Genomic DNA, 17,481 nt, shown 5'->3' with positions numbered 1-17,481 from the left:
GTGTGTGTGTGTGTGAGAGAGAGAGAGAGAGAGAGAGAGAGAGAGAGAGAGAGAGAGAGAGGGGGGGGCACATTTGCATGTGTTCATTTACAGTTTCATTGCTGTTGTATTTGCAATTGTACCTAGACTAGGTTCTACAAACAAATGGCTACTTCACAACAGAAATCAGAAGAACTAAAGAGAAGAAAAAAATGCAGGACTGAGTGTAGTCGTGCCCACGAGGCCCCAATGAAGAGACGAGACGCGGAGATTTCATCTGGTGGAGAGAGCCAGAGGCAGGAAGCGCGGGATCCCGTGATCCTGGCAACTCTGCCGTGCGCTCGCCCCTCACACCTTTTATTAGGGTTTCAACGGGGGCGTGTAAAGGGGTCGGGCAGGCGGGAGAACGGGAGGTCGGGAGATCGGGAGAGCGGGAGATCATCATGTGATGCATGATCTCATCGGGCTGCTACGTGCGGGAGGAAGCATCCGTGTCTGGGTCTAATCTTCACCTGAGGGCAGGAGCCCTTTTGTCCTTTTGTATGGGACACCTGGTGACCGCGAGTCAGGCAGTTCATGACCCGTGACTCATGGGGGAGCGGGGGTTGGGGGAGCGTGTGCGCCCGGAAGGCCGTAGCCGGCACCGGCATGCCTGGCGCTCCTTCTACGGTTCTGCTGGGTTCGCGGGCTCACCCCTACAACTGAGGAAAAACATCCCCATCCCCAGAAGGTATTTCTACCTTACATCAAGGGGATCAATGATCAAATGAAAAAAAACGATGGAAAAACATAACCTTTGAACAGTGTTCAGACCCATCAGAAAAATGCAACAAATGCTACAGCCAGCAAAAGACAAGATCCCTTTACCTCTGCAGGAGTCTATTGCATACCATGCAGCTGTGGCACGAATACATAAGTACTACAAAACACAGCATTCTGACAAGAATTAAAGACCATGGAAGGCACTGCTAAGTAATACAACCTGAGAAATCAGCAGTAGCTGAACGTGCTCTGAACCAAGAAGGGCACAGGATCTTATTTGAAGACACAGAAATTCCTGCCAACTCCTACAGCTACTGTATCAGTATACACAGGGAAACCATTGGAATTCACAAGCACTGGAACAATTTCAACAAAAAGGAAGAGAATCTGAAAATCAACAAAACCTGGCTACCAGTATTTTTTTAAAAAAAATCAAAACCAGAGACATTCAAATGCAACTGCAAATTAATTCTTCACCCGGACACAAGCAAATGTGCCTCACTCCCCCACCACCCCCGCACATGAGGTAGACAAAATATATACCCCACCACAATCAATCCACACATTGTGATGGGGAGAAACACATTTTACTGTGAAACACCTCTGAAGATGCCGGCCATACTTATGGGTGAAAGGTTAGCAGCAAATACTACCATATCACAGCCACACAGCCCAGGAAACCTACAACAGCCAGAAGGGTATAATTTGGTGCTGTGGATGAGAGAGGTGAATTGTTCATTGGGAAATTATAGCAAATAAAATAAAAGGGATGAGTTGTAGGCAGAAACTTCAGAGTTTAAAGGTGTGATTAGAAGTGATATAAAAGCAAGAAGTCATAGCTTTCAACACTTACAGAGAAGGAGCAAGAGGCCAAGAGTGAAAATGGTGGACAGTGTGCAAGTGATAATATAACTATCTAATACAGGCTATTTTACAGTAGAGAATGAGTAATCCAGAAGGACTACTTGATACCTTGCAAGCAAGGACACGTGTAACATTCATATAATATGGAAGTATGTCATGAAATGTGTATATGGCAACAAAGATAAAGTTTTGGTTTTTAGAAGGAGTGTCTTGGGAATTCACAATTGGATTAAAAAAGGTCAGAAATTCATTCTTCAACCCATACACAATTATCACTCATGATATGAAATGCATTAGTGCCAAGAGTCAAGAGAAAGTTACTCTGTACAATGAGAGCTGCTATCATATTTCATAATCCCAACTAAATGAGTACAATGTGAAGATATCTCAAAAATAAACTACAGAGTTGATCATATAGGCTCACCGGTGACTTTAAAAGATGAGTTACTAAATGCAAAGCAATCTGGATAAAAATAAGTATATTTCATTTTTGTAAGGAAAATCAGTGTCCAAATTCAGCATTTGAAGAGGTGCAAGGGACATTGCTAGAAAAAGAATGCATTCTCTGCATGCCCTATGCAGCATAGCATGATAATTACATTATTATTAAACAGAAATTTAAAAGAAATTTAAAAGTCTCTGTTTATGGATGAAAAAGATGTCAGATAAACATATTACTGTGATCAGGGTTATGGAAGTATCACAAGCCAGGAGAATTTGAAATGCTGCAAATTGATAAAGGAATATATAATCCTAAAATCCTAAAAGTTTCCCACTTACCAATTGTTGTGGGCCAAAGGGCGTCTACCCCGCATTTGTTAGACTCTGCAGCTTTTGACCACGGAGAAGTTGTTCCCCACATCATTTTGCTCTTCGGGAAATCTTCCCTAAAGAACATGGGGTCAGGATTGCAGCATTCCCCAAGAGCACATGTTCCGCAGCAATCGCAGCCATCGGAGGGCGGGTCTCTGTTTTGATTGGCTGGCGTGCCATTTTGGAGGTCGGACTCTTTTTTTTCATCGTCGACACCTGCACACGTCATCATAACGTCACCGGTTGCATTTTGTTCACCTCCTGTTCTGGCTTCTGATTGGCTCATTCCTTGCAGCGCACTAATATCTGCCGATGTTCCCCACAACCCCGTGCTCGGCGCGGGGTACTCCAAAATGTTGCTCTTCCAACCAGGTCCAAAAATGATGCATGCTAAGGGGGCGGAAGAGCACCAGAATCGGGGTGGCTGCGTTGCTGTCGCTGGTGCCGGGGGGAGCGCTGCAGAACCCCAGGTCATTTTGCCAGATTGGCCCGCAACAATTGGTAAGTGGGGAAAGGCCCTTCATTAGAACTTCTGGATCTTTGTATACAAAGACTAGTTCAATTCTAGACATGATGAAAAATTAGATGAAAGTGATCACTTCATGAGTTTTGCTTTCATGTAAGGCCTCAAGAAAGGGAAAGTTTGTTCATCCTGATACATATCAAACTTAACCTACAACCAGAGGTGGGATCCAACAGGTTCTCATAGGTTCCCGAGAGTAGGTTACTAATTATTTGTGTGTGCTGAGAGGGGGTTACTAAGTGGTGATTTTGCCACGTGATTTTTGCCTTAGTTACACCCATCCTCTCAGCAGTAGTGCGCAGAACTTGAAGCAGTCTAGCAGGAGGTGCACCGGTGTGCATGGCAGCCTGCACCTGCGTGCATTCATTTCCCACCCAAGGACCGGCGCAGTGGCTACGTCCTTGCCACAGCCCCGCCCAGGAATGCCCCATTCTGGAAAGCCCAGCCACGCCCCCATCGTGACCCACCCAGCCCCATTGGCACTACGCCACAGTTTGAATCCCACCACCATGGGAACCTGTTACTAATTTTTTTAGATCCCACCACTGCCTACAACACAATTTTGTGACTGTTAAAATGGCTGTCTGCCCAGGACACAAATGTTACTGGTTAGAGACCTGTATGGATGCTTCAAAAGGAAGATTTTTTCAACTATAAGGTTAAGACATGCCAGATGGGGTCAGTGACACTATGTAAGAATGTTTGCTAGTTCAGTTGCAGAAGATTAGCCAAGTCTCCTGCTGCTCAAGCCGTGTTCAAGGCAGGGTGTGAGTGAAGTCTGGAGAAGACTGTGTTTGAGAAGAATCCTCCAGCAGCGAGAGACAGGTTCTAGTTCTGCAGGACTTGGGAGAGGTCCCAGACAATTCAGTGGTTGCTTTAACTATGAACAGAACCCAGTTGACGTAGTGGAAACCTGTGCCTGAGGATGCAGACACAGCCTGACATACAAAAAAAACTCCCTCTAAATGGAAAACTGACAGGGAAAAGAACATACATGAATCCTTGTCCCGATACTCAATGCTCTATGTAAGGATTTTTTTTACTGAAGGAGGGTTCTATCAGGTAGCTTCCACCTGAAATTGGATGCAGGTTTGGTGTCTGAGTCAGAATTAGTTCTGAAAAGAGTCCATAAAGTTCAGTGCTTAAGTCCTAAGCAGAATATTCTCAAAGTATTATTCGTTGAACTTTGATTACATTGTTACAACGTGTAATGCTGCATTTCCCCCTGCAAGGATAAACCTGAAAATTATTTTGAATGGGAAAAATGGCTGCCATGGAAAGGATTAAGCACAATTCCCACTACCATTTATCTGTTCAAGATCACAGCCTTCCAAAGGCCCCTTCCCTTTTTTGCAAGGAAAAAGCATCATGGTATACAAAGAACAGATTGTTCCTGGGCTGAGAAACTAAATATTCACACGTTCTTTGAAGTGCTCCAGAAGCCCTTGTGAATGGAATGACCAAGGAAACCCTTAACCTGGCAGTAAGGAAGTCCTCTTCTTTTTAAACATCAGGAATAAACACTGTGAGAAAAATGTCAACTGAATATTTCTCTATTTCAATTTTAGCCAGGCTCTATTTATACACTGTTGGGAATGTGCTGAAACAAATCAAAATAAAACCAGGCAGAAAAGGCAACATCTGAGTCACAAATGACATTAGTTAAATGTCAGAATTTTGAAGCAACCATTAAGATGCAATGCACTGCCAATCTAGCCTTAAACGAGTCCACCATAAATCTGTCCCCCTTCTGCCTGTTCTAGTACCTCATTCTTCCGGTATCATTTTTGCAAGAACAGAATTCTGTACCTCAGGGTACTTTTGAACTTGGGATCAGGGAGAAGATAAAGCTGAGTGAATATCCTTCAGATCCGATTCCCCACTGGCATAAGGTTTATTTGTACCATCTGCTCTGAAAATAGATGAATTTTGTTTCTTTGAAACATTTCTATCCTGCCTTGGAAACTGGGATCTGCCTTTTAAGCTTACAAAGTACTGTAAATTGCAGCATCCATCAATGACCCTGACTCAATGGATAAGTAAAGAACCTTATTTTCTTTTACCAAGTGTATTGCAAAATCATAGGTGAACCTGGACAAGGAGAACTGATGGGCATAAGAGGGAATTAAGCACCCTTCCATCCTTTGCATGGTTTATTTCCTTTCGGCCTTCCATTCCTTTACCTTAGCAAATGTAGTACTTTGCCCACAAGTTGCTAATTTAACATCTAATGCCAGTTTTAAAGTGGTGAGACTTGGTGTGCCAGATCCCCCCTTTAACCTGATCCCTCACCTTCTTACACTCTTTCCTATGAGAGAACCAGATGCACATTTGCCTGGATTATCAGCACAAAAGAATATTAAAGATAAAGGCTCAAAGAGCTCTTCAGCATAATGAGATTTCAATCTCTGACCTTTCCAAAATACCTGGTTATAGTGCATTCATAACAGCCCCCACAGGGATTCTCATTTTTTATAATACAGGCTCCAAGGCTCTTAAAAACCAATGCAAGCACTTTCAAATGTCAGCATGAAAAAGAGCACAGAAAAAACCAGAGGGTCAGAGTCACATAAATGCACACTGTGCGGTCAGGTGCCAAAGAAAATCCTGGGATGAAAATAGGATCTTAATTGATCACCAACACTTCAATCACTGTCTCAGCCAAGAGTATTCAACTGGGACAGGAAGGATCCCAGAGCAACCTGTGGCATCAGCTGTCACCCACATACATGTTGGCTACAACCCTGAGAGATCACTTATCACTCTACATCAGGGGTGGGCAATTATTTTTTCCATGGGGCCGCATAAGAAACAGAAAATATTGTGGAGGGCAGGGGCCAAAAGGCAGGGGGGCGAGGTGCTTTTGAAAGCCCCGCAGAAGCCGGCAGCCAAGGCAACCGGCTTCTACGGGGCTTTCAAAGACGCCTCGCTCCCCAGCATGGCAGGGGGGCCAGTCAGGGTCATCCGGCGGGCCGGATGTGGCCCACGGGCCATGTAATGCCCAGGTCTGCTCTACATCTTCTACTAAGAAACTGAGGCACTATGATCTTTAAGACAAAGATATTCGCTCAGAATCGGTGAGGTTAACAGAGGCGAAAGTAAGCTTACCCATACTATTATAAAACTACATGTGAATAATTTCGATTGATTGATTGATTGATTGATTGATTGATTGATTGATTGATTGATTGATTGATTGAATTTTTATACCACCCACCCCCAGAGGGCTCTGGGTGGTGTACAACATAAAATAACATAACATAACAAGAAGAGCACAATCATATAGGAGCCATCTTCAAACAGAAGATGTGTAAAAATAAATGCAGCATTCCAGGATTATTTATTTAGAATATTTATGTGCTTTTCTTTCTCAAATCATTTTCCTCCAATCATATATTTATTTTATAAAAAGTTTACTATGAAGAAGAAGCATATTATTTCTGCAGACACCATGTATTTGTGATAATATCTTCTACATGGAAAAACTGCCCAAAATAATCTTACAGAAACATCTGGAAAAACATGACATTGTGAATGGATTAATGGAATTTATTTACAAAAAAAATTAAACATTGCATGAATATACAGTCTTATGTTATATAATTAAAAATGTTTCCTTATTTTATATTGAACAATTTTTGGACTACAATACATCTTAAATAGAAAACTATTTAGATAGAACGTTTGGAATATTTAGATAGAATTCTTAGCCCGAGTCCCATCCCTCTCTCCTCCCACCCCAAGAGCAAAAGTGGCAGCAGCAAGCAAGCCACTCAGGCTTCCCCACCCCCCCAGGTGTGAAGCGGCAGTGGAAGCAGCCACGGCACTTCCAACCCCTACTGCATTTGACTGGGCTCTTCATCCCTCTCCAGCCTTAGGCTGCTCCTCCTGGGATCTCCAAGAACTGTGAATTGGGTGGGACTGCCACTTTGGGGTGCTTTTTGGGCTGATGGGGGAGGGGAACACAAGCAGTAGACTTTTTTTAACAGCAGGACACTTTCACTGTGCCACTTACACCTTTCTGTGAGACCGAGTATAAGAGACCGGCCTGGCCCTCGACCTGCAGAAGGATCCATAAACATTTTAGTCATAACAACAACTGCCCCCCATTATTCCAGTTATATCCATGACAAGCAGAAAGAGGGGGAGTGAGCATGTGTGTGTTGTCCCCGCCCCTCATCTAGACATGATCACTGGCTCATAGGCACAGTATCCACACATGTAAAGATAACAGGCTCCCTCCTCATGCTCAAGGCAGCACTCCCTAGCACAAGAAGGAAGTCTGTACTCATGTACTCCATACATGCATGAAGGCTATGCTCACAAGCAATTACACATGTCTGTTCACCAAAGATGGCTAGACAGAAATGAAAACTGATTGGGTGGAGCATAATTAATTAAAAAGGTGAAATTTAATTTTGTCTTGTTTTTCAACTGTTAAACCTAATCTGTTTTATGCATTTTTACTAAACACTTCAGATACTGCCTTACTGGAATTCCATACCGACTCTTAATGGCTTCTTTTCATTGCTACAAGTTTATATTATCCCTGGACTGTTCTGAACAGTCTGTAAAGCCCATAGGTAAATAGCTGAGCTGCCTGCGATTTCATAAAACTAATTAGAGCCAGATAGATCCCCTGGTATTCACTCAGTGATCCCAGATCCAGGACAGTAAACCTTCTAATATATTTATCAAATAAGTAATCAAAACATTTTAGATTATTTCTGTATGCTTCAGAAATCTTTCAGCTAATTAAAATATACTTCTTTTTATCTTCAAAATGCTTTGCAAACTGTAGTTAGACTTCTTAATACTTCCCAAAGTTAAACAAGCTATTATTAGTTCTCTTATCCAGAAGGAGAAATTGAAACTCCAAAAGCAGGAATGGCTAAATTGCCTAAGCCTAGACCCCCAGGAGGAATAAGAGTTCATAACCAGACTTACCATTTTCATAAAGAAGTTACAATGAAGGGGGAGAAGAAAATAATTAAATTATGGGAAAGTTTGTGTATGTCTCTTAGATTCAGGAACAATGTCACTTGTATTGCAGGCCAATAACCCAACTGTTTAATAGGGGATATAATACAATAATATACAGAGTGAAAGAGTACAAAAGGCAAATTCAAGGATGGAATCTAGCTAGTGTTGCCAACTCTGGGTTGGAAAATTCCTAGATATTCGGGGATGGGACCTTGGGAGGGGAGGGAACTCAATGGGGTATAATGCCATAAAGTCCACCCTCCATAGCAGCCATTTTCCGCCGGGTAACTGATTTCTGGATATCAGCGGTAGAGATTGGCAAATTCAGATTTAAATCCAAATATAAACTCTTTAGTATTCATTTTAGTACAGAAATCTTAACGTAGGAGGGTCTTTTCTCTAGAACACCAAGATCTTCCTTAATGATATTGGGCAGTATTCATTTTGCAGAAAATGCATCTTTCATATGTGGATTGATTACTACATTAGAAACATTTTCCCCCTGGCACAAATGGAAAAGGCCAAAAATCTCAACCTGGCCCTGCTAGATGTTAGGGATCTTATGCAGGTATTTGACTTGTGGACGACCAGCGAGTTCTTGCCAAAGGAAGAAACTGTCCCAAAGGTAACAGGTCAGAGCAAGGCATGTGACAAAATCTATGTCCTATGAGAGTTTATAGGAGAGCATTTCCTTTGAAGGAGTCAACAAACGTTTAGCAACTTGCAGGTGAGGTATACCAATGCTTCTTTTACTTCAATTAACTTTCAGCCACATTACAGAATCCTCCATGTTTGGCAGGAGCCCTCAGCCAAATACATATGAAACAGCCAAGTGTGACAGATTTATAACTATATTAACATTACAGACAGATTGAATGTGCCAGTTTAATATAGGCATGTATAGATAATATTTAATATTAACACTGGAAAAACATTAATCTTTGTGAGTATTTTTGTTTGTGTGCATTTTATTTTTAAGAACTTTCTTATCGGAGTCGTTATATTTGGTTGAGCATGTTTCTGTCAGATCAATACCAACAGCACAAAAAGAAAATTAGTGTCCACATGTGACTTTAGAAAGTGATCACTTAAAACAGCATTATATCTCAAGAAAACCTGGACTACAGTAACACACTTGATTAGAATTTTACTGATATTATGCTTCGTGCCATCTGTAATATCACATGTATAGTGATATGAAAAGAATGACTGAACTCAACATCCAAAACTCAATCTGTCTGACTCACAGTGGCATGCCAGGAAAGGAAGGCTCAGGATTACAGCAACTGAAGAGTTAGTGCTGGGAAGATGAGTTGCCCAATTCAGGCAACACCCATGCTTCCAGTGGCTGTGGAAGTGACACAAAATCCATCTGCATGGAGTAAATGTGTATGTCATACTGTTCCCAGTCCATCCAGATTTCACTGTAAAAACAGACGAGAACCTCAAATGCACCTTCCCATTCTAATCTAGCTGAGAGGCACACATACAAACTAGATAAAGAAGAAATGGGAAAATTAACAACATATTGTATATCTAATCTAGAAACTGTCTTTTTTGATCTTGAATCTAACTTTCTGAGTCACACCTTGGCTCTGATATCTGAACACAAACACCTCTATTAATTAAAATATTTATAAGCTATTTCTCTATCACAAGTCTCTTAAGACAGCTCACAACAACCTAGCTTAGGCTACTGCAAAGCCCAGAACATGGGGTTATTCCTGAAGAGTATTTGAAGGTATAGCTAATATGGTGTTGCGGTGACAAGCAGTGGAGTCTAATCTGGAGAACTGGGTGTAATTTCCCACTTTTCCACATGAAGCCTGCTGGGTGACCTTGGGTCAGTCACAGTTCTCTCAGAAATCTCTCAGCCTACATGGAGACAAGCCACCTCCAAAAGTCTCTGGACTTGAAAACCATATGGGGTTCAACATAAATGTAACTTCGTGGCACACACACACAGAGTCCCTATGCAGTCTTGCTCCATCTATGCAGGCTCCCAATCAGCTTTGGGGCCCAATGTACCTGTACTGATTTTTGAAATGATGTATGGCTTAGGATCAACATACTTTGACCACCTATACCAGGGATAGGGAACCTGCAGCTCTCCAGATGTTCAGGAACTACAATTCCCATCAGCCCCCACCAGCATGGCCAATTGGCCATGCTGACAGAGGCTGATGGGAATTGTAGTTCCTGAACATCTGGAGAGCCGCAGGTTCCCTACCCCTGACCTATACCCACATGGACATAACCGATCACTAAGGACATCTTCAGCAGTTCTGCTTCTAATGTTCTTGTCATCTGAAGCTAGATGGGTAGTAGCCTGAGCAATGACATACTCAGCTTTCTGAAACAGTATGACATAACTGCCCTGACTCTATCAATGAGGGAAGCATTAACCGCTCCATTACTTACTTCGCCATACCCTCTCAGCACTGTTATAACTCAAGACCAAAAACAACAGCTTCTATGCTTCAATTTTTTTTTTTAGGTAACTGTCAATACCTAAGAACATTATCCTGGAAGGAAGCCACATAGAGTAGACTTGAGAGATATTCTGTAAGTCTATGTCAAATTGTAAGTCTACCTCCAACACATCTCTTTTGTTCCTCAAGACTTACCCTCCTTCACTTATTTGATCATTTTCCCAGGACACCGTAACTTTCTCTGTCTTACCTGCCAATCAGGAAGCCAATCAGGAAGCACTTTTCTAAATTCACCTGGATTTTCCTTTTTTCTTTGCCCAAGCATGAGGACAATGTGCACTTTTCTGAATTTGAGTCCAAAACTTGCATCCAAACTCATTCACCAAATCATAGTCTGTGCTCTGATTTGGCTACGTGGTCTGGCTGTGTGCCCCTACTGTGCTTATATGGTAAACTCCATTAGATTCTTATCCTCTTCATACCCGCTAAATCTATCTCTGAAATTTTCTTAGGTCATGGCCACTGACTCAGGCAAACCTCTCTGGTCAGTTCTTAACCCTCCAGAGTTGTGCAGTTCTAGCGCTTCCTTTGGATTACTGGCTGTTGAGATGTGATGCAACCCCTGGTCCAGTTCCAGATTTTCAGCCTGAAACCCTGTGTTGACAACTTAATATAAGCCTCTGTTCACCTCTCTCACTCCACCTTTATTTCTTTATCTCTTTTATCAGCGTAACATATTGCACAAATGTCTCAGTGTCTGGTATATTTGCACTTCAGTGTGGTTGTTTCAATATTTGGTGTTATTTCACATGCATGGGATAGTAGTCCCCTCAATAAACAATCTCAGTTCATTACACCTCACTTGTCCATGGTCTGTTACAACTTGATTAGCAGCTCTGTCATTTGGTTGTAGATTTTATAAGTTGTAACACAATAGTCTTGTTCAGAGCTCAACATGCTTCTGCCTAATCAGGTTTACAATATAAGGCAGCAGCTCCTAAGACTAAAAGGTGCCAGTTATGTGATACTCATGTTATTACTAATCAAATCCATCAAAAAAGCTGGGTAGTTTATTTTTAATTTATTTATTCATGCAATTGCTAGCCCATCTTTCTCACTTGGACTCAAGATGGATTAAACAGACTGTCAATACCAAGGTGGATAAAAATCACTGCTTTTTAACATTAATAATCATGTTTTTTTATTTAAATCAGATTTAAAGATTTTAAATTGGATTTTTTAAAATAAAGGCCATTTATGCACTTGCATTCTGTCAGACAGCCAAGTTACCTTTCTTTTAGTCATAACAGAGAAGAGAAGCTACATGGTTTCCAAATGCTGGCAAAACATGACCCTTTTTGTTGCTTTGCTTTTCCCCACAACACAGAACAGCTAAACAGGAAGCATAATTCTTTATCTGAGTTCTTTATTCTTTCTGCCTTCCCCAGCAAACCCAACAGCGATTTTTCCCACTCTTCTGGCCACTACTTACCAACAATCAGAAGGGTGTGTGTGTGTGGGAGTGTATTTAAATGCTGCAGTTGTAATGTTGGAGCAAAGAACTGGCCTGTTGTGCTATCAAACACCGGGAAAAAAAGTGGGGGAGTTTTCAGCAAAACAACAAGATGTACAGGATTTAAACTTTTGCCCCAGTTTGACTGGCAGGAGTACTTTAGATAAGAAAAAGATCCCTTTAAAATGTAAAGGGGCTGAACTAGTATGGTACCTTTATTGTGTATGTGTATAACATACTGCTCCTTCCCTATGTGTGATTTAATTTGGTCCTACAGGGTGGAGCTCTTGGTTTCAGTTTCTAGTTCTTGTACGTTAGCTAGTTTTTAATTTAAGATACATTCCAGTTCAAAGGTTATTCATTGTGAAAAAAATGATTAGTTTTTAATTGTGTAGCATAAGATTGTATATTCATGCAATGTTAATTTTTTTGGTAAATGATTTCCATTAATCCATTCACACTGTCATGCTCTTCTAGAGTTGAGAGAAAGACCTTAATCCCATTGTCCCTTTGCAAATCTACATACACATAATCAACCACTTACCTCTTAAGTGCTAAGTTCAAAAAGTTCAATAAATAGAAGATTGTTTGGAGTGGAAATCGATTTGCATAAGGAGCTAAGTGTGAGGAGGGAGGGGCAAGCAAGTGAAAAACTTTTAAGCAACGTATTCCACAAGTCTTGGGATCTTTGTGTGTGTAACCTGAGGTTTATCATATTATTCTGTCCCTGGAATAGAAAAGCAATAATGGCACTAAGCAGTAAAAGAGACCCAGTTTTTAATGAAGTTCCTCTACCTATGTGTATGGCAGGCATGCGTGCAAAATACAAACACTGCAACTAAGAAATACAAGGCCTGGTCGTCTGAATGAATCTGAAGATAATTATGAAATTATTGTGACATGAACGCAAATAAAACTTTCATCTGGTTGTAAATATTAAGATTATATTAAACAGGAATTAGTCGTTATATAGAAAACCATGAGTTAAATCTAGTTTTACTGAGTAGCAATTTAAATCATGATTAAATTAATTTGATTTAAATCAAATCCACTTGGGTCAATACAACTGATGGATAGGACAGTCAATAAACTGTGCAACAAAGTTAGGGTTGTAGATCCAACCAGCAGTCTAAAAACGAGTATTCTCAGATACGGCATTTTAAGGATCAGGCTCTATGGAAGACTAAGGCACAATGATCATACATGCTGTCATCATATTATCAAGTTTAATGAAGAAAACCTATAAACAGACATTAATTATAGCACCTGAAAAAGAATCAATGAGATGGCTAAACTATTTCGTCAGTTAAGTGTTGACAATGCTTGCACCAAGAGCATAAATGATTATTATACTTGATACAAGAAAATACATTTGCAAAGTCCAGAGATAAGAAAAGGGGTACCTCTGAATCTGTAGCTTTAAACTACTGCTTGATAACCTCCTGCCTTCAAAGACTGGTCACAAACAAGTGTTGTGCATTGGAATCCTTGCCAGGACCCTCCTGAAAGTTCCTGCCTTCTATAGGGTCCAGTTCATGTTTGAAGTAAGCAGAGCTCATTTGGACCAAGTCAAATGGTCCACAGCAGACATTTCAGTTTAGAACACACAAGGACAACTCCCCTATCTCCTGCACAAAAAGAATTCTCATATGTAGTTCCATTCTTCCTAATTACTAGCCTAGGCACTGAACTCTTTACGAAAGCATATAACACTCCCTTCCGTAAATACCTTGCACAGATTTTTACTCTTATGGAAACTAGGTAGTATTCATCCACCCATTCTTCCCAGCATAATTCTACTTGGTTTCCAATTTTTCACCCAGTCTGGGGGTACCAATGAGATATGTGCTTACCTGTGCTTTCCACAAAAGGTACACTTAGCCAACAATTTCCGTACTTCAGGATTACCTCAAAGTGTCAACCATTTACCATGGTTTCCATGAATGATCAATATTAGTACCCAGTCTTGTTTCTGTACCACAAGCAAAACTATCCTGCAACTACCACTACAGATGCATAACATCCGCCATGATACAGGCAGATTTTACATGGCTTACATGTTAAAGTCAGTAAAAACTTAGTATTACTACTACCAAATTAACATTGACCAACCCCCATTGCTGTGATACAAGTGCAAATAAAGCATGTAATGCATTAACTATGGAATCCAAAGGGATGGGGACTGAAGCAGCATTGGAAACAGCAGAAAGTTGCACTGGCATGCATGCCAGCAGCTCAGTGGCTAGCAGCCACAGCACCCAAACCCAGAAACAGGGCACTGCAGTGGCTGGACATCACCGCAAATGCCAACACCAATGTGGTGTTCTGGGGGCATTCCTGGAGGAACACTCCCAAATGCATTTTCAGCCTGGGAATGCCTCCTCCCAGTGGCACAGATTTACACTACCAAAAAAAGATGACAAGTCATTTTACACTATGGATTTCCCCAGGGGAGAAAGAAATTTCTCCTCCTTCCCCATGCTGCCAATTGCCTCTTTAGAGGTAGTGCGGCAGTGCTGTTCTCAACTGCCACTCTACAACTGCCACTCTACACCCCGCCCACCCTTTGGACTGGATTGCAAAGAGACCAATCATGTTATGGCATGTTGACATTAAAAAACAAAAGATGGTCAAAAATGTCAACTGACAAAATGTTCTAAGCAGAGGCATATCTGCCAGGTGACATGGGGTACCCAATGTCCCCGGGCACATGCCATCTGGTCACATGGGGCACAAAATTGCCCCCCGACCTGACCAGTGAGTTAGCAGCGCTCTCTTCCAGTGCCGCTGCCGCCACACGCCTCCAGCAGCGACCACTTCCCTCCTTTCTGAGATGCTTGGAGGGAAGAGAAATGGTGCAGTGCACCGTGCAGAGACGAGGAGAGAAGGCAGAAGGATTCTCTCCCCATCCCTCGCGTGTGCCACGGGTGCTGCTGGGCAGGGAACCACGCAGCTGGCTTCTCTTCCCTGCCCAGGCAGCAAACCTGACGCAAGAGAATCCCCCGCTCTTGCTGGCTCAGGTAAGTGGGGCTTGGGGGGAATGGGTGGAGGAAGGGTTCCATGCCACACAGGGGGGCGGGTACCACGCCATGGGTGGGGGTGGCACCCAGAGGTGTTTTGCCTCCGAGTGCAATCTGGGCCCCAAACATCTCTGGTTCTAAGTGATGTCAATGTTGAACAAGCTCCGACCCTACAAAGCAACTATTCCTAGTTTAAGGCACAATGCTTCGTTTTGACAAAAAAAAAAGTACAATCGTGATTTCATTAGTCCTTGTAATTATATGTAATTATGCATCAACTACTACGTACAAGGCATCAGGGGGCTTAATCTAGCGTGGTTTAGTGGTTAAGAGCGGTGGACTCTAATCTGGTGAACTGGGTTTGTTTCCCCGCTCTCACACATGAAGCCTGCTGGATGACGTTGGACTAGTCACACTTTTTCAGAACTGTTCAGCCCCACCTACCTCACAAGAGTTTGTTGTAGGGCAGGGGTCTGCAACTTGCGACTCTCCAAATGTTCATGGACTACAATTCCCATCAGCCCCTGCCAGCATGGCCAATTGGCCCCCGCCAGCATGGCCATTTTGAACATTACCATTCAAACTAAGAAACAATCTGAGATTATAATTAGAAGTCACAGAATTTATACACAAGAGGTCCAAGGTCTTTCATATTCTGAATATGTTCTTCACTTACCAACTACAGATCAATGCCCTGCAAAATGTCACCTTTTGAAACAGATATTTAGTTGTCTCCAAAATTGACAGTGCAACTCCTGAAATAAATTTTCCCTCTCTGGTGTTTTCTGACCACAGCTGGATCAAATAGATTCTGTTTTCAGCAAATTACTCCTGAATGGAGACTGTACATGCCATCTTTCAGATAAACAAACATTTCAAAACCCAAACTACAAATGCCTGATAAATAGGATTTACAGAGGAAATAATGGCAGCAAAGCTCTCAGGTGCTTTTCTACATCTCATTTAGAAGGATCCAATGAGCCCAAATAAAAGCAAATATGCCCCCTCTCTAGAACACAATATATAGATGGAAGTCCCTAAGACTTCATTAGGTTTACTTTGGTAAGATGATTTAAATTTAGGATGTCAAACAAGTGGTCCAGAAACACAGAAAGAGGCAGGCATCTTATAATCATAGTCAAAGCTGCAAGCCTAGACACACTCATCAGGAAGCAAGTCACGCTGTGGAACTTACTCCTGAGGAAACAAGTATAAGGTTACACCACTGTGTGTCTGGAAGATTTCAAAACTAAGAATCATCAAGGAGCTCTCCTGTCTGGATCCTGGAGCTATAGTGCTTAGAATTGTATTACCTTATGATGCCCAAATAAAGGATAGCTTTTCAACAACTTTTAATCCAACAAAGCAATAAAGAACAGCAGTCCTGTTCAGCAGTTTAAATAGTACCAGGAGATTGATTCTCTCTCTCTTAGATTTAACTTAATTCAATGAACATTACAGATTTTCCAGTCCCATTCAGTTCAGAAGGGATTCCCACCACCTTTCTCTCAGAACAGCCTCATTAATCTCAGACTGACCATCACTACTCCCAACCATAAATTCAAGCAAACACATTGGCTCCCTTTCCCTAATCCACTTCAGGCTGCAACTTCAATCGATGGGCAAGTGCATTATTAAATTAAAAGTTTGCCACTGAATAATGACAGAAGACTAAGCGGCCCCTAGATCTTACCCCCCGCTCCGCCCCATGCTTGATGCGCACGCCATTCCAGCGTTGATGGATCTGCAATCCAACAGTTGGAAAGGCACAAGCCCCCCCAATGGTTGGTTACTCGCTCATCCACCGCAAGGTGCATCCACTCCCGATGCCATGCCAGCGGCTTCAACGGGAAACCAACGCAGCATCCCTTTGGCAAACAACCCTTAAAAATGAGGGAAGCATACAACAGAGGAGACAAAAGTCCGGACCCGGAGTTTAAAAACGGCATTCTCTCTAATGGCATGCATCTGTTGCACAGTTTGGGGCTATTGTGAGTCGACTGGTTTCCTTAAGTCAAGGGTCACTCGCTGACTGTGCTCATAAGAATAGGACAGTGGAAACCAAGCGGGTTTTTTTAAAAGGCAGCGAGAAGGTGTCCGTACTCACCACAGCTATGCCCCCAGTATTCCAGTTTTCCAAGCCATGGAGGTGGACCGCAAGTCCCCTGCCGTGTTAAATCCGTGGCAGATCCTCTTGCAAGAATCCTCAAATTCCCTGCCGCGCCAGGTACCCTAGAGCACAGTTCTGTCCAAGCACCCGCCGAGCAGAGATCCGCTTTTGCCTCCACGGCGCGCGCCGCGCTATTGGCGTTGCTGCAAAAGCTGCGTTTCCCCTCGTGCCGCACCTCTACAGTCGGAGGAACCGAGCCCGAGACTCGAGCGGTTACAGCGCCACCTGGCCACAGAACGCGGTAACGGCACAGAAAACAGGCCAGCGTGTGCCCCTCCCGCCCTTTCAAACAAACCGCCGCTGGCTCGGGGCGCGTGTGGGGTGGTGGCGACTCAGCGGCGCAAGGCCACGGGTAAGGGCGGAGGGCTGCAAGCCGGGCCGCTCAAGTCAGTCTGGAGGCACTGCCAGGTGCAGAAGCAGCG

The 17,481-nt window shown here is 42.6% G+C and overlaps 1 protein-coding gene across 1 annotated transcript in view; it reads right to left on the bottom strand.

Annotated features, from left to right (window-relative positions):
* Window positions 1–17,165, bottom strand: part of RASGEF1C (RasGEF domain family member 1C) — a 117,026-nt gene extending 99,861 nt beyond the window's left edge. The window contains exon 1 of the mRNA XM_048491191.1: window positions 16,997–17,165. The gene's annotated coding sequence lies outside the window, so the exon portion shown is untranslated. The remainder of the gene's footprint in view (window positions 1–16,996) is intronic.
* Between the last annotated feature and the right edge of the window lie 316 nt (window positions 17,166–17,481).

The sequence above is a fragment of the Sphaerodactylus townsendi genome, linkage group LG03, assembly GCF_021028975.2.
Source record: "Sphaerodactylus townsendi isolate TG3544 linkage group LG03, MPM_Stown_v2.3, whole genome shotgun sequence".
Taxonomy (NCBI): Eukaryota; Metazoa; Chordata; class Lepidosauria; order Squamata; family Sphaerodactylidae; genus Sphaerodactylus; species Sphaerodactylus townsendi.
This window is presented reverse-complemented; position numbering and strand designations above follow the sequence as displayed.